The 15,569-nt window shown below is 37.8% G+C and overlaps 1 protein-coding gene across 3 annotated transcripts in view; it reads right to left on the bottom strand.

Annotated features, from left to right (window-relative positions):
• NEGR1 (neuronal growth regulator 1) overlaps nt 1-15,569 on the bottom strand; it is a 600,029-nt gene that overhangs the window by 40,062 nt on the left and 544,398 nt on the right. The window lies entirely within an intron of this gene.

Raw genomic sequence — 15,569 nt, 5'->3', positions numbered from 1 at the left:
TTCTGGTGAAACCTGGAGCTAAAAACTGGGGCTCTATTATGTATTTGATCAGCAAAGAGGAAATCTTGCCATTTTACTGGTGACTATTACAAACTAGTCTGTAAAAGCTTTCTTTGCTTGACTTTCTCAGTTCAGAAAGGTACCTGACTAGTTCATACCATTATGGTATGCAACAAAGCCACCAGTCCCACTTTTGTTAACAATTCAGGTCAGAGTCCCTTTCCCTGATTTCTTCCTGTACCCCTTTTCTCTATTTTAATTTGTTCCCAAAGCAGACAAAGTTAGGTTATATGTGCCATTTTCTTAAAAGCCGCACTCTTACTAAATAATCAATACAAGCAACTTATAGAAGAACTAACAAAAATAACCAGTACCCAGGAAAACATCAGAAATAATAGATACAGTAAAAGTAAACATAATCAGAACATGAAATAGCTGGTTGTAGAAGAGTTAAATATTTTCCTTTCACTGGTGCTGACAGACTGATGGATCATCAGTAACTTGGATGCCATCAGTTATTGACTAATGAACCTCCAAACTGAGTTTTCTTCAGCAGATTCACACCAATGAGACTCTTACAGTACCTTCCAATCTTCATCTAAGTTAGTAAATACTAAGAAGGTAAATACTTACCCACTGCCTATCTCAACAAATCTTCTTCACTCATTCTCCCCATACTAGAATACTAGAACATCCCAAATGTATATAGAATATTCCCTTGAAATCCTTATGCCACCTTCTCTATGTCAGGCTGCTTTAAAGTGCAGCTCTTTCACAAGCCATAGTTTAAACCATTGAGTTTTAGTTATTAAGGAAGCCAGTGGACATTTAGGCTTTCTACAACTCTAAATAATTAATAAACCTATATAGGATAATTTCCACAGAATAGTTTTATTTCAAGGCTCTCATTTTAAAGCTAGGTCCCATGCAAATGCCTTTGTAAGAATAGTGACTTTAGCACACGGGTGCTCTTCAATCTTAGAGAACCCTTTTGTTAATAGGTGCTATATTGTTAGGTAAAATGCTAGTTATAGCTATCATCACTCATGAGGAAAAGTAATTATTTTACTTGGACCTCTCTATAGATCACCACATCTAGGCTATGGCTTGGGAGGAGCTCCCTATAAACATCTGCAAAGTTACCTCATTATCTTCTTTCAGATCCTTCTTTAAAACTTTTGTGTGATGCCTACAACAAATTTGACAATGATTAGGCTGTTGAAACTACTGCCGGTCAGGCTGACCAAAACTGTGTCAAGCTCTTTGCCTTACAATCTAAGTATCTTTTGTTCTGTGCTTGTATAACATGTAGCATAGGGGAGTCCTGGTCCATTGCTAGGGCTTCTAACCACTCTGGTAATACAAATAATCAACAATAATATATGGGTGTCAGTATATATAACTCATGCACCGATGATAATATGGCAAAAAGTTATGAAGCTTTTGGATTTCTAAAAGGTGAAAAGTTCTTATTTGGAAAACAACCAAAGCAGGTGGTTAACAGAGACATAGCAGACAAAGTGACATTTTTTATCCATATGAAATCACCCAGCAGTTTTTGTACATCTTTGTCACAGCTCTCTTATCCCAGAAGGCATTTCTCTCTCCTTTGCTTCACAACACATAGCTAATGCTCATTGATTCTTGCATCCAGCAGCCTTGCAACATGAGAAAACTATTTAAATTCACGCTCAGCAATGCGAGTTAGAAATTGGTTTTGTGTGCATGTATTACACTGTGCCTTTACTATACATTATCAGGCTTGAGTAATCTCCCATAGTACATTAAAATAATATCAAAGATTTGCATGAGAAGTTCCTTTTAGTTACAGTAGAAGCAGATATGAATAAATTGAAGAATGGAAAGAACTTTGGTGCACTTGGTCCACCCACTTACAAGGAAAGCTTTGAAATTCAGTGGGTCTACCCAATATTATTGGACACCAAGTAAAAGTCTGTCCTTTTCTTACTTTTGTCCATTATATCTGCTCCATGCATTTCCCAGGAGTCATTTATAAAATATAATGATCCCCTGGGGGAAGAAAGTCCCTCTTGTATCAGTACTAAAACCATTCTGTATCACCTTCAAATCATTTGACCATGCCTCTGCAAGCTAAGCTCACCTTTCCCAAAGTCCCAGTGTGAACCTTTTAAGCACGTGTAGACGTATCAAGCTACCCTTTCACTCTTTTTTAGTGGTTTTTCTAAATCATCTTAACATTTTATAAAACTATGTAGTTGTGAAAATATTTAAGTGTGCACTCAGCACAGATGGGATTACATTCAATCCTCTCTCTTGGTAGTAAATAAAGGGGAACAAAGTCATATTATATCACTGTCCCTAATTAATACAAGAGATTAGGAAAACTACAATACTGTCTCTGCTAACCAACATTTTAAAACTCCAACCACTGCATTAGCCATTTGTTGAAATAATTATAAACTGTAATACTGACACCCCACAGATAAAAACATTGACTTCTTCAGGGTGCCTGAATAAGCACAAATAAATCTGTTAAATGGATTATGTATGGAAGATGGTAATAGGCACCACATTTTATTATATTTAGGTTAATGATGTATTAAGGGGGGGAGCCTTAAGAAATAGTTTATATGCAGAAAGTAAAACAAACTAAGGAGGAAGGGAGAAACCAACTCAAGGTCAGGCTTAGTGGTAAAAGACAGATGATGAAAAAGTCTAGCTCTTCAAAAAAAAATTTTTAAAGAAAAGATTGTAAGATAATGGGACTCTGAAGTCTCGGTAGAGTCCTACAGATAAAAATCTCTAAATATTGTTATACTTGAAGTTAGTTGAGGATTTATGACTTTGGAGGAGCAGTTCCACAGTCTATAAAAAGACTGCATTAGAAAGCGATGACTTGAGACAGGAGAGGTAATCAGCTTGGAGGGCACCACAACACACTTATGAGTGTTTTGACCAGAGAAAAGTTTGTCAAAAAGAGAAACTGCAATTCCTGTCTTGAAGGCCAGAGTAGGATTGTTCAAACAACAACCTTGAAAAACTTACACAAATCTGAATCAGTGACACCACCAATTTGTTTAGTCTTATGGAAATACAGTCATTCTCCAGGCTAAGCACTGAAGATATGAATCTCACGATGGAAAATTCACGATTCAATTTAAATACAGAGAGACAAGATAGATAACGAGTCCTTTCAAATGGGAAAGCTGAATGGAGATTTTGATTAAACAGAGACAAGCCTCTTAGACCATGACAACATTTGACCAAGTGATACTTTGGATATTTTAAGTATGCCAAGAACCATTTCAAGCTGACCACGCCACTGTTATTCCCATGTTTCTCCACTGTGAATCACTCCTATAAAAAAAATTAACTACAAAGAAAGAAGTCCACGTCACACAGTATGATCATGTTATTATGTTTAATCACAGTGTAGGAAGAAGTCATCAGTGAAGTGATACTTGGTCTCATCTTACAGGACAGTCAAAACTCTTAAGTAATATTGAATCAAACGATGTGGACATGATTGTGGCGTTCAGCCATGACACAAGTTGGAAGGAATTGGACCAGAGAGGCTCTGCACTAGTGGCCTATACTGGAATTATTGTGTCTAAGGTAGAACAATGGCCCATAGGGTACTGTGGAAAACTAGGCCTGAATAACATTTGCATCCCCACCCTTTTATAGAGTGTAATGTTCACACTTAGTCATGCCAGCCCAGCTCCACTGGGCCCTTCCCTGCTTACCAACTGTGGGGAGTCTAAAACTAGCTTTTTGTGCTGGTCTTTCCATTCTCTCCCACTCTCTGGGACTGCAAGGATCAGGACTGCACCCAACACAAGGCAGGAGGGAAGGCTATTTGTGCTCTCCTCTCCATTTGTGCTCCATGCAGGGCCAGGCAAAATCCATACCCACATAGCTTAATCTAAATCACTCACAATAATCTGCCTGCATTTTAGAGCACCCCTGACTCTAATATCTAGTTGCTGGATTCATTCTATCCTAGGTTACATCCCAGAAGTCCCATTTTCTACTGTGGGCCAAATTCTGCTCTCACTTATGCCCATGCAACCACACTGAAGTTTATATGGTTGCATGGGTATAACTGGCTAAAACTTGGCCCTGTATGTTTTCCAACCAGGAAGCACTTTGCTCTGTTGAGGCAAATGCATTGGAAATCATTTCAAGACAAAAGATGAGAGGTACAGAAAATAAAAATGATTACAAAAGCGGTCCATCTACTATTCTACTTTGGTAAAATGAGATAAATGCTACTTTCGTATATTCTGAGATAACAGTCTGAGGAAATATAGCTGAAAAGCTTTGGTGGCTTAAAAAATGGGTTTGGTCACTCTCCAAAATTGAGCAGTTGCAGAGGAAGTCAGAAGGTGAACCACTAAAGGAGCAACAGCATTTATAGTAAAAAGGAAGCGAGGTGGACATCAGCAAGTCTTACTCATCTCTATTTCACACAAAACCACCGTTTTTGAGATTCAACACTAATGTATTTACACTGATTAAGTTCCTATTTTCAATACAAGCAAATTAAGGCTTGTCATGGCATGTTTTGGGTTTCAATCTATCATGAGTGCTTAGAATAGCATCTGAGTATGCCTGGACAGGAGTAATTGCTAAGATTCCAGAACAGGAAATGGCTATTCTTTGTACTCAGTGTTAGCACTATCATTAACATTAAATATTTTAGTATAAATTTGCAGTATAGCCATTAGTCCAATCTGCTGCACTAATAAATTCTGAAGAAATCCTTAATTTGAAGGAAAACAGGTAACCTTAGCTAAATTCTACTATTCTACTACTGCCCAGAATGAGTTTGCCACTGAACAATACACAAAAATAAAAACAGCCCCTGCTTTAGAACTTTTAGTCAGGTATCATTACTGAGATGATTACACTAGTACTCAAGAGTTCTGGAGGAGAATCACTAGACACATAAGCTCATTGCTAATTCTCATTACAGTATTTTGCATTCTTCAGATCATTATGCAACCAGTAACTATCATTATATATATATATATATATATATATATATATATATATATATATATATATATATATATATATATAAACATTTCTACTACATACTGTAATAGCTCAGTCTGATATTGATTTTAAGGTATCCTAAAATGTCTGTGTAAAAAAGTTGTCACTGAGTTCAGATTTAAAACATAATGAAATACCTGAGGGATTTGGGGAGGGGTAATAAAAACACTTGAGACAATCAAAATATGACAGCTATTGGTTGCACCATAACAGAGTATAGATTTGGGGGTCTGTGTGTAGAGAGGCCTTAGAGTTCAGAAAGACAATAGAGATTGTCCATACTAATTCAAAATGTCAAGTACCTCAGAAGATAGAGCTTTCAAATAGCGTGTGGGTGGGATGCGCAACATTCTTTCCATTCACCGCTATTCACTGCACATTGCTAGCTTTGTCTGTCTTCTAGATTTAATCCTCCCCCCCATTTCACTCCACACACACTCCAAATGTCTACCCATGAGGTCCTGAATCCATTCCTATTCTCTTGACTGGAGTCAGACCATTACCAAAGATAAATTCTGAATGTAACCTTTAAGCCTAAGTTTTTCTGTTATGTCCACGCTCCACAGTGAAGACGCTATGTGGTGGCCACATCTGGACCCCTTAGGGAGACACCTGTCATTGAGAGTGGGAAGTGAGACTTTGAACCTGATGGGTTGGCTGGATTGCTAGTGTGGTGCTTCTTGCTGCAAGAGCACATTTTTTATCCTGCCATTTCAAGCTGTCTAGAACAAATAACACTGCAGTCAGGTAAACAGAGCCCAATATTTAAAGAAATAGGAATAAATACATCCAACCTCACACTATGAATGTCAGACTTGCTGATTTTACCTCATTCTCTGGCTCTCATTAATCTTGATCTTGAAATAACATCAAATGATTTAGTCATTAAGTATTCACTAAAGACTTTCTTCTATTTTGTGCCTATGTGGACCAAGTTCCACAGTTCTTACACAGGTAAACTTAGGTCAGAGTAGGTATATTCACAAGTTATGGGCAAAGAAGAGTCTATTGTCCCTTTACTATTTCAGTCATCTCCAGAATAGAAACTGTGTTAAAGATGTACTGAGTACAAAATCACAAAACCAAACACTGGAAAGCATGAAAATACAAAATTAAACGATCTTTAAAAACCTTAAAAATGCCATTGTATCACACCCACCTATACATTCCCCAAGCTACAAAAATTATGATTATTTAAAAATACAGTATTTGATTTTTACTGATATTCTACAGTTATTTTTTAAACATACAAGCAATTATTCTTTATAGCAAGCTCAGGACTCTAATTTCTTTATGCAGACACAAATTCAGCATGGGATGATTACACAATTATCAACTACATACAGGGCTTCTGAGGTTCATATTAATCTAATCTAATAACTCCCAAAATCTAACTAACTTTCCAAAACAGTCAAGCATACTAGTCCTTGACAAGGCCAACAAAGTAAAGCCAATTTGAGTGTGTGCAGTAAAACATTGAGGACTATTTTGGATAAGTCAAAATCCTTCATTTTTCAAATTTACAAACGATGAACAATTTGTCCAATATACCACGCACATAGAAAAAAAATAGTACTGAGTCAAATGACCATGTGTGAAATCTCAAGCAGACTGGTTACATTTTGGTAAATTAGTTGGGAAACCTTCATAATGAAGAGGATGACGTGCATGTTGTTGAAGAGTAGATATTGTCACTTGTCTGACATGAATGATCCTTGCTAAGCAGTGGGTACGTGGAAAATATTCTAACTAATCACAATAGCTTGAGAATGAGAACCCTTATTTTAGAGTAACAGCCGTGTTAGTCTGTATTCGCAAAAAGAAAAGGAGGACTTGTGGCACCCTAGAGACTAACCAATTTATTTATATAAATTATATAATTTAAATAAATTGGTTAGTCTCTAAGGTGCCACAAGTAACCCTTATTTTGGCTTTCTTTGCTTCTGAAGAGTTAAATCAGAACCTTCACATTCTTTTAATGTTATTTTTATGCTCAATTTACTTAGTTTATAAAAAAAAAACCCAAGTGTGTAATTGAGATGGTATATGACACAATGTGACAGAAACCTCATCAGGTCTACATATAATGGAATCATTACAACTCTTTCATTGAAATTCCAATGAGTTCTTTAGAAATATTACAAACTGCATGCATGTATGCATGTACAAACTGCATGTGAGATATAGAACTTGAGGGTGGTTTGATGATGCTTTGAAGTGCATCTAATTGCACTGAGCCTTTATATACCTTGATGCATTTTCCATGCGTTGCAACATAGTAGATTAAAAGCAACAGTTCAAAGATCTCCTAGTGACCCATTAGTCATGGATCATGAAAAAGGAAGTGTTATGGTCTTCAGTGTCAGTCTGTATACTACTTAAGATGTTCAAAATCTGCAGCTCATTGACACAATAGTTAGTAATGGCTCCAAAGGAGATGTCAATGCATACTATTAAGGACCCTTATTCAGTGGATTATTGACTCATTGAACTCATATGATAGACCACAGTAGCTCTGAAGGAATCAAGTCAACATGTATTTGAGTATACATATATTATATGCTTCTGCTTTCACAGTGAAAAAGTATAGTACAAGTTTTATTTAATAGCAGTTACTTGATTATGAACTTTAGTTAAATTTTAAATCTTAACACAGTGGCTGCCATTAAAAAGTCAACATTTACCAACAATTACCACATTGTGATTTCTAAGATACTCCAGTTATTGTTTAGTCCAAATCTAGGGACTTACTGTAATGTCTCAGATACAACAGTTGGTGAATGTTGACTTTTTGATGGAGACCACAATGTGTGTACACATTTTTTATAACTGTCAGAAACCTCATGAAAAATTAAAATAATGATGATTTTGACAGACTTTTAACAGCCCTAGCAGGAACTGATGCAATTTAGATAATCACTGTAAATAATGGATTCCTCACCTGTTGCTGTTTAGCATGTATTCCTACTCAAGCAAATGGCTTTGGATATCATAAAATCTTCGTAGAGAGGTGTTAAAACAATGTAGTGTCCTCTAACTTTTCAGATGTTACAGATACCTTTTGTTAAAACAAAAAGTATTTAAAATATCTCTCCTATACTATCTGTCATGGGGCTTACCTGTAAAGCAACTTGGAAATACAGAGCATCATTGAGGCACAAATAAATTTGATCATATTGAACATGAAAATTTTTATTGAACAATAAAAAATGAATCATGATTATGCATTTAATAGGATAAATGAAGCAGTACTAGAAGACAGATGTTCTTGATGTCTAACAGGATAAAATAGTGCAGTCCTAACATCACTTGAGTTTAATTTCTACTGCTAAACAATATTTCATAATCACGGGAAGTATTTATGAGGCAAATTACCGAGAAAGAATAGAATAAAATTGGGTTTTAGATAGCATCTTTCATATTCAAGGGATCTCAGAACTCCTTGCACAGATAGCAGTGCAATGATCATAGGAAAATGAAACAGCCATCATGCACTTCAGAATAGCTGACATAAAACTGCCTTGGATATTAGAACCTGTTTTTATGAATAGAGGCAATATTGGCCATAGCCCTCTGGATAACCCCTAATTATACTGATAAGCACCATGTGATCCTTAACTTTAATGATGATAGCTGTCAAGGGACCACAGTTAAGTAGCTTGTCCAAAGGAAGGCTCCTTTAACAATGTAGCAGCCTTATAATATTCAACTGCACTGTCAGTACTGAGTGTTGGAGGGGGACTTGAACCCATGAACTTAGATATATGAGTGCTACTATGTGTGACATGTTGACATAATGTACACAATTTTCAATTAGAGCTGGTCAGAACATTTCATTTTAACGAAATATGTTGTTTCATTAAAGCTGAAATGTACCAGTTTCCACAATACTTTCTATCAGGAAGTAGATGGAAAGAGACAATAGCTGGGTGGCTACGGTATTAGGCTGCAAAGTGGGAATGACCTAGGATGAAAAACTCTGCTCTGACTCAGGCAGAGAAGCAGGGACTTGAACCTGAACCTCATACACTGCACTAGCCTATAGACTGTGAGGTGCATTCACTCTCTCTCTCTAGTTGACTGTATGTGACATGTTTATGATAAACATTTATTTAGGCAGAAACAGAGAACTGTCCAAATGCAGATTCTTTGGGAGTCAATAGGAATTATTTCTATGGGGTCAGGATTTCACCCCTACAATTTACAGTCTTAACCAGTTTTAGAACAGGCCACCAAGGTACCATCTGCTTAGGGTTCCTACAGCACATGGCCCCAGTGGCTCACTTTCGACTCTGGGGGCACAATCTGTTTCTCCCAGGACTGAGGACAAAACCCTGAGAGGCAGGGCAGGACAGGGTGTCAGTCTGGTTGCGGCTGAAGCTGCTGTAGTGGTGCAGGCAAGGGAGGAACAGAGTTTGCACTTTCAGAGATCTTTGATTTTGACTAGGGAAGAGGGCTATGTCTCTAGGTAAAGGAGGTTTGGATCAGCAGTGGAGGTGCAGGTGGACTGGGGCACGTGTTTAGAAGGAAGAGGGAGTGAGGATAGCGCAACAGTTTGGGGGGAAAGTAGCAAACAAAAAAATTAATAACGACCATATTTTGTATCTTCCATCACTGTTTCCTGTACTGTTTATTTAGAATATAAGCCAATCAGGGCAGGGAATGTCCCTTACCCTGGAGATGCACAATGCCTAGCACAATGCGGAACCAATCCCTTATTATTATCCCTAATAATAATAATAATATAGGGCTTGTGGCCTAATACGGACCTGGAGGTGTACTACCCTCATCTGAGCTCTGTCACAGGGCTCCTCAAAAACTCCACCCTGTCCTTAGCACTTTAAAACACTCCCCTGCTACATTAGGATTCACTTTATTTAGTCCATACACACATTGACCTTCCAGACCCCAACCCCAGTTCACTGTCCCCCTCTCCTTGAATCTGGAAACCCCAGCCCTCCTTCCTGGAGCTGAGTTCAATTCAGTCCCTTTATTCCTTGCAGGAACCAGTCTTGTTCCCTGCAGCTTACTAGGTAGGGGTCGGTCCTGCCTGACACTCCCAGCCCTACCTAGCTGGAGTGTTACTGGCTATATCCTTCCCCCTTCTGTCTGGTTCCCCAGGGCCTGCCTCAGCCCCTTCCTTCTCTCCAGCTGCCCTTTCTCTTCTGGGTCAGTCACAAAAGACACCCTCCCTCTGGCCGCTCTCCTGAGCTCTCTTCAGCCTTTTAAAGAAGCACCCAGATGATCAGGATGAGGTGTGGGTGAGCCCAACCACCCTGAGCGGGCCAGCCAACCTATTACATTCATCTAGATGACAATCAAGTTTGAGCACAATACTCAAAGGGTGAAGAAACTAAGACTAGAGAGGAATTATTAAGAGTTTTACAAGGAAGTTTAAAATGACGGTATGAAATTAAGCAAAAATGTAGGATTAATATGAAAACTGTTATTCAAAATGAAGGCATTAGAAAAAACACTAGAAAATACATTGTTGCAAACAATCCTGAATTTGGCATGGGAATGGACATCATGCCCTTACAGTTTTTTTCCTCAGATCAGATTTCTATGGCTCTAGAGTACAAGTCTACAGGAACTGAATTCTCATCATTGGCCCAACAGTCCATGAAGTCTAGCAAGTTTCTTCAATAAAGTCCAGTAACAGTGCCATTGCTCTATTCAACATTCTACAACAGGAAAAAAATCCATGATCAATATCCCCATTCGCATATTTTCATAAGGAATGGTGTGACTTTGAGCCATCTGCTAGAGTTCTTTCCTCACAGATTTGCCTAATGCAAAAGTGTCAGGTTGCAAAGATAGCTATTAGGTGTATTTCAAGTATCATATGCATTGCACATGCAATTAGATATTTATGCATATGCTTATGACAAAATACAGTAGTGCTTCTACCACTGGACTTTAATGACAGTGATTCCTTCATTTGTTAGTGTCATGTTGGAGAAAAGAAAAAGCATTTTAATGTGAGATTAAATTTAAATTTAAATTTAAATTTGGGAACTAATTATTCTAATTTGATAGAATTTTTGTTTCATGTGCATCCCTGACAACTATTTATGACTTTACTATAGATAATTAGGGGTTGAGTGTTACTCTATAATATTGTAAATAGCTTTACAGACATTAGCTGAACTGCTAATTTTTACAAGAGATGAATTTATTAGTAGTAAAATGTTTGTGCTTTTGACCTTTAAAAACATTCTTTCTATATTTTAAAAGATTGGTTTGAATCAGTTTTCAAAATGCAGTGTGACGTTGTAAAACAGCTCTTGAATTAAACAGCATATTAAATCTACGTATTCAGTGGCAACCTTTGATAGTTCTTCCATATATATTAAGAACTTTTTGTTAGTTCTACAGCATTCAAGCAGAGTCATATAGTATACCGTGAATGATAATCTTTTACATTAAACTTTGCAGTTCCTGGACTGTTCCAACGTCACTCTTCTGATTTCAAGAAAGGATACTAAGTTAAACAGATTTCTTGTTTTTTTGGTGATTCTGCATATAAAAGCAACTTTCATACAGAATTTTGCTAACGCAGATTACAATCTTAAAACAATTCTTCCAATATGACAGCAGACAGGTGTTTTCTATAGATCTATGTTTCATTCATCTTGTTCAAGGATAAATTTAGCTGATGTTCTTAAATATTTGATTACTCACTTTTTCTATGTTACTTTCACATACAGCATAAGCTGCTAAAAATATTTTCAGATACAACTATTAAAATGCTGTAATTTGTGAAAGTACTGTGGGCACTGCTGGTGAATCACATTAATATTAAATAAATTCATCATTGTTAGCGCTCACATTACAAAAAAGCAGTGAATGAAATAAATAGCAAAATCACAATGATGGGACATTTAACACATAGTGCAGCCTTGAAATGTAACTGACAAGATCTGCATTACTTCACCAGCTTGTTTCGTATGTCAATACTGCTTAATCATGCAATTGTTATGGAGAACAACTAAAATAGAAGGACATTGGATAAGTCACACACATAAAACAGATCTACAGCTTGCTGGCATATGAAATTCCTCTAATATATATTTTTATGAAACTACCAGCACATTATGTGCTTGGCAGCATAAATAATAAAGCATGTTACCCTGGCAATTTTACATTTACTGTATTAGTTAGTAAATGCAATGGCCACCCTTATTCTCCTATAATAAAAACTACCCAGCCTTTTCATGAAAGATGATTGTAATTTCCACTGGCCTGTATATGCAATAAAAACATAGCTCATCAAAATTTGAGCTATCTGCTCTTAAGATACAAGAGCATTTTTCTTGAACACTCTACGTGACATTAAATATTCATGAAACTAGAGAGAGTTCAAACACTGCCTAAGTAGAATTGTTACTACTTTTCAACTTGATTGAAATCATTTCTAAACTAGACTATACTACAAACAGCTGAGAGGACTCTTAAAAAAATAGACTGTGAGATATGCAGAGTGTGTCCAGGTACTGTAGCTACTAGCGATCGATTTTTCTGAAAAGCGTTGTTCCTCCTCTGAAATTGATTCATGATAACTGCCTCCATTTGGGTCAAACAGTTATTAACCGCTTGTAAATTTTAATTAAATGATTTGTCACTTTGAACATATAGTTTGTCATCTTGCAGCTAAGCGATGTCTCTTTATCAGAAAATGACTCAGGGGGAAGGCATTCATCTTGTCTGTCATTTAAACACCCATTAAGATAATTTGGTTGTTTGCACAGAAGCAAAGTTGAGGTGTTGTAAAATAGACTGCACCACTTTACATGAGCAGGACCACAATGTAAACTGTAAATATATAATTTGGCTTTAATTACACCCTAATAATAATTTTAGTCTGGTCATTTTTCATTTACAGACATTCAACTTTCTGAGTACAGCAAACCTTCCTCCAGCTGCATTTAGCAGGCAAGAGTTTCCCTTTTTAGTTCCCCTTTCCTTATTTTATTTGAAGGTACAAACTGCACCTGTGATTATTGGACTGTTTAGTACCTGATTTACACCTACAGTTGTTAGTCCCCACAATTTTGCTAGTGCAAAAAGCAAGGCCCAGTGAAGACTGGGTTAAAAACTAGGCTAGTGTATTTGTTTGACTGAATATAGAAAAAATAATCTATTTCAATGAAGTGATAGGGTGCTCCAAGGGCTGGGTGGCCTAGCTTAGTGGAGATGGATCAGTTGCTAAAATGGACGGCTGACACAACCTGCAAAACGAGCAGCAGCAACTCTTGCAACAAATGGCCAAGCAGCAACAGCATTTGATTCACGATTTAGCAGCAGGTACAGTAGGTGTTTGCAATACTACAGCCAGCTGCCACAGTAAAGCCAGCGACCAGCAGTGGCCCCCACCCCTATCAGACTTACTAAGCTGGGGCCTGACAATGATCCTGAGGCCTTCCTTGAAACCTTTGAGTGAGTTGCCACAGTAGCTCCCTGGCCCCTAGACTAGTGGGCCATTTTGCTGGCCCCATACCTAACCGGGGTGGTGCAAACCGCTTATTACACTTTAGATTCCATTGTGGCCCCAAAGTATATGCCGGTCAAGGCAGCCATTCTCAACGCCTTACAGATCTCAAAAGAGACATTCTGGCAATGCTTCCCCATTGCCCAGAAGCTATGAGACTCATGCTGGAGATGACTCAGACCACAGACGAAGACAGGAGCTCAGGTGGCTGAGTGGGTCCTATTTGAATAGTTCACCCTGATACTGCCCCCTAGGGGGGAAGACTGGGTGTTATGGGACCATCCTGAAACCATGACTGATGCCATGGCTGCCAACACCCTCATGATGACACCCCTCCAGGGACCTTTTGTGACCAAGGGCCCCACACCACTGAATAAGAAAGTGGGCTGTGGAAGCCAACATCTTGAGGGCTTCAACCCAGACTCAGGGGGGCCCGAGGATTGAGAGGCCCATGGATACACTGAACCAAAAGTCCAGAGCCATTGACCCACAGCCCAGTCTGAGAGACTGCCAGCCCACTGGAGTTTAAAAAGGGAATATCACCAGTTCCCAAACTAGGGGGATGCCATGCAGAAGGGACCTCCTGAGTACCGAGGGACTGGTGGCAACCGTAAAGACCAAGATGTGTATTTTGCATGTGGACGCCCTGGGCACTAGTCCTGAGACTGCTCCTATACGCAGTGCAGCTTTGGGAAAATCTGGACCCGAGGGGCCCAAGCTCAATAAAGAAAATCTGCAATGCTAGACATCCCCATAAGGGTGCATGGGTCGGACGTGGCTATGTCTACACAGGGATAAAAACCCTGCAGCTGACTTGGGTTTGTGGGACTCAGGCTCTGGGGCTGAAAAATTGCTGCAATTTCTACATAGGCAGACCCTACCTATTTAAGTCAATGAACCTTTTGCTTGTATAGGGATTGCAGGATTAGACCCCTAGTACTTTATTCAAATTATTTGGTTATGCTGTTCAACAATTTGTGAAGAAATCACAAACTTTATTTAAATTTAATCTGCAAAATATGTAGAAGAATTCAGTGTTCTTACAAGCTAATCAAACATTCTCTGACATTAAATTGTGACTTTTTATTGTACTGGTATCTGTAAATAGAAAATTGTGCCTTTGCTACAAAACAACGTATTTAATAATAAATGGTCTTTCGCTGAAAAAAACAAACATATGTACTACAAGGGAATAAGGATTAAATCTTATGCAATCAAGACAAATCATTTGCTTATTTTTCCTATTTTCTGAGTATCACAATACGATGCTGGAAACAAGTGAGTAATATTTACTGTCATGTCTATAAAGTGAATTGAAAAAGCTATTAGTTGGGTCTGCATGTTTCAAAACCCTTGCACTTGATTCACAAATTATAAACATGCTGAATTCTTCTGAGCCATTAACTTCACCATCTAAGTTGTGTGAGGGAGTGCCTCACTTGTGCCTGCGAACATCCAGAGGTGAAAGAAAGTGAGTTTACCTCAGAAATCAGAGCTGCATGCCCTACAAGCATGACTACTAATTTAGTTGGGGGTTTGGATATCACTGTGATAAAGCATACAGTTTCAACTAAATGAAGATGGATGAGTGTAGAGAACCTTGGATTTGAGAGAGAGCCTCTGTGGAAGGAGGCTGAATTCCTTAGTTTCAGTAATCCTTTATGACAGTGGCTCTCAACCTTTCCAGACTTCTGTACTTCTTTTAGGACTCTGATTTGTTTGTGTACCCCAAGTTTCACCTCACTTAAAAACTACTTTCTTACAAAATCAGACATAAAAATACAAAAGTGTCACAGCACACAATTACTAAAAAATTGCTTACTTTCTCATTTTTACCATATAATTATAAAAATAAATCATTTGGAATGTAAATATTGTACTTACATTTCAGTATATAGTACACAGAGCACTGCTTTATGAGACTACAACAAGGAACAGTGTCCTAATTTACAGGATAATTTGGAAAAACAGTAAAACTGTGAGAAAAAAGATTTTCTGAGTAACTGTACACCCTTTTAAAGAGGACACAGATGTG

The sequence above is a fragment of the Chelonia mydas genome, chromosome 8, assembly GCF_015237465.2.
Source record: "Chelonia mydas isolate rCheMyd1 chromosome 8, rCheMyd1.pri.v2, whole genome shotgun sequence".
NCBI classification, from domain to species: domain Eukaryota; kingdom Metazoa; phylum Chordata; order Testudines; family Cheloniidae; genus Chelonia; species Chelonia mydas.
The sequence above is the reverse complement of the archived record's forward strand: the minus strand, read 5'-3'. Positions and strand labels throughout refer to the sequence as shown.